The sequence below is a fragment of the Parus major genome, chromosome 21, assembly GCF_001522545.3.
Source record: "Parus major isolate Abel chromosome 21, Parus_major1.1, whole genome shotgun sequence".
Taxonomy (NCBI): domain Eukaryota; kingdom Metazoa; phylum Chordata; class Aves; order Passeriformes; family Paridae; genus Parus; species Parus major.
The window spans coordinates 2,962,691-2,965,412 of NC_031789.1; positions in this window are offsets into that span (position 1 = coordinate 2,962,691).

Below are 2,722 nucleotides of genomic sequence, written 5' to 3' on the forward strand. Positions count from 1 at the left end.
TGGGCAGCTGATGCACAAATCAGAAAAATGATCTTTTCATTTTCACTAAAAATAATTTTCTTCTAGTGGCTCTTTTAACACATAAAGTTTGGTCAGCCAAAAAATTCAATTTCATGTGAAAGGAAATCATATTGAACTCTTCTGGTAAACTTTATGTAAAGCTGAGGTCAGAGAGAAGTGTGACATTTTGAAACCACGAGTTGTTTTCTGAGGTGACTCGGTTGGAAATGATTTGTTTCACTGGTGTTACAGATACATTTTATATTGTTGGCTTTTTGCAAATATTAAAATGAATCTTATGTGCATAAGAATGAGAAATTTTGTTGTATTAATATAGTTTTCTTTATTTCTGTTATTGATGAAATTTAGAAATAGTAGTATAATACATATATATGTTAGGCTATGGCATAGTATTAAAATAAAAACTGCTTTTGTTTGTATAACCCAAAGACTGAGGAAAAAAAATAGCTGGAGAACTCCTGCATTTGTAAACTCTTATCCAGATGAAGACAGCAGTGACCAGAACTCTGGGGGGAGGAATTTATTGCATTTCTGGTATCAGGGAATGTAAATCTCGATGGTACCAAGAGGATTGATCTATTGGGAAGGGGGCAAGAGAAAACTAAACAGAAGAACACCAAAGATCCTAAGAAGAATGTCTGAATATGGATGAGAATTTATGGATATGTAGCAGGGTTCTGTTTTTAAGGGACAATCCTTTGTCAGTAAGGTGAGCTCTCTTGGCTGAATGCAGAGACACCCAGCTCTATCTGTATACTTTACTTTATTTTTTCTCCTAATTGTCTTTTTTTATTAAACTTTTAAATTCTATAAAAATGATGAGAACCTCGTTTTTCACACTGCTGACCTGGCTGGTACCTGGCAGAACCACAGAGCTGAGCTGAGAGTGAGCAGGGACAAGTTCTGCTTCAGGGTGACAGCACTCATGAGCTACATTTGACATGGCTCATATTCAATCCACAGGGATCCAGAAGTTGATTTTTTATTGAGGACAGGCAGAGAGAAGCTGTTCCTTTGGCAGCACCCACAGCACCCAGCGCTGCTGCCAAGCTGGGAAGGGCAGAGACTGCTGCAAGCAGGGGGCAAAAACTGCCACAGAGCTTAAAACCTCCTGTTCCTTCCTGCTCCTGGGCCTTCAGAAAGAACATTCCAGGCTCAGTGCAGGGTGCTGAGAGCCCAGAGGGAGATTCTCCCCCCAGGGCTCTGGCTGTGACCCGCAGGGAGCATCCCTCCGTGGGGTGTGCTGAGAGGGCACAAGGCAGGGAAAACAAGTGCAGGGCTGTGGGAAGTGGGATTTGATGGAGTGATTAAGTCTCCAGTCCAGCTGGCAGACACAGCAGCTGTTGCTATTACAGTCCTGATAGCATTTCATTTATTTTAAAATCCCATCTTAAAGCTTTAATATCCGATCTGTTTTAAATCGCTTCGTTTGAAGGTGGCAGCAGGGGGGATCATCTAGTAAAGAACATGGAATAAAAGACAGACAAATCTTAGACATCACTTTATGAGACAAAGCTTCTTAAACTTTTCCATTTAAGATTGGATGTCCCTAATTTTCTAGTGCTGCAATAGAAGGCAGACCAAAATCCTGGAGACTTGACAAAGGCTCCTATTTGCTAACAGAAGGCAGGTGGAGAGCAATTTCATTACCCAAAAATGATTTCCATTAATGAAGGGAGTGCCCTCACTGACACTTTCCCTTTCTGAGCCATCCTGTTAAATAGAAAAACGAGCAGTTTCCATGAAAGTTTAAGAATGAAGTCTCAGGACTCTGAGATGATGGAGACACAGAACAGGCAGGAGGAGAATTCCATCAGGACCTGCAAAGAAAGGTTGGATGAGTGCTGGGTTTTCCCTGCTGCCTGCAGATGTGGGCCAGGGTGTTCACCCCATTCACATCCCTCAGGAGATTTCTGTGTCATCCCTCTGTGATTCAGCAGGGGAGCAGCAAGGCTGAAGTTTGGTGCCTGTGCTCAGTCACAGCCAGCTCTGGAGGCAGCACAGGGACTGCCGGAGCTGGGCTGGGATCCTGCTCCAGCCTGGTGGGAGGAGATGACTCACTGTTTGTTCTGCAGGGCTACAAGGAGACACCTTGAAGCAGAAAATGGCTTTGGAGTGCCAGCTTGCTTCCCAGAGCAGATGGCTGGGCTAGGCTGAGGTTAAAGATGTTCATTATAAATCCATCATCAAACTAGGGCAGCGATGGGCAGTGATCAGCAGGCACTGACACCTTCTGTGCCACACGGGGCTGCAGAGCAGCTCTGGGAGCGCTGCAGATTCTCTCACAGAACCCAGAGCACAGCTGGAAAAGCTGCACAACCTCTGTAAACCTCCAAACAACGCTGCCTCCCACTCTAAATCAAATTAGGATTCACCCCCCCAGTGCAGACAGCACAAAGCCAGGTAACTCCCTGGCACTCAGACCAGCAGGACAAAGGGCACACACAGAGTTTCTTTCCTTTCTTTTTGTACCAGAATGCAGAGAATGAACACCCCCAGCCCACAGCTGCAGAGCTCCCACTGCCCAGGCACTCTCCACCCCAGGTAAATCAGGTTATAACAGCAGTGAAAGGGTGGAGCTGCACCACTCTTCACCAGATGGGATCCAAAATCATTTAAGAGTGAAATCAGGATTGAATCCTGTTGGAGTGTGAGACACAGAGTGTGAGCCCTTGTCTCTGATCCCTGGCTCTGAGATCCA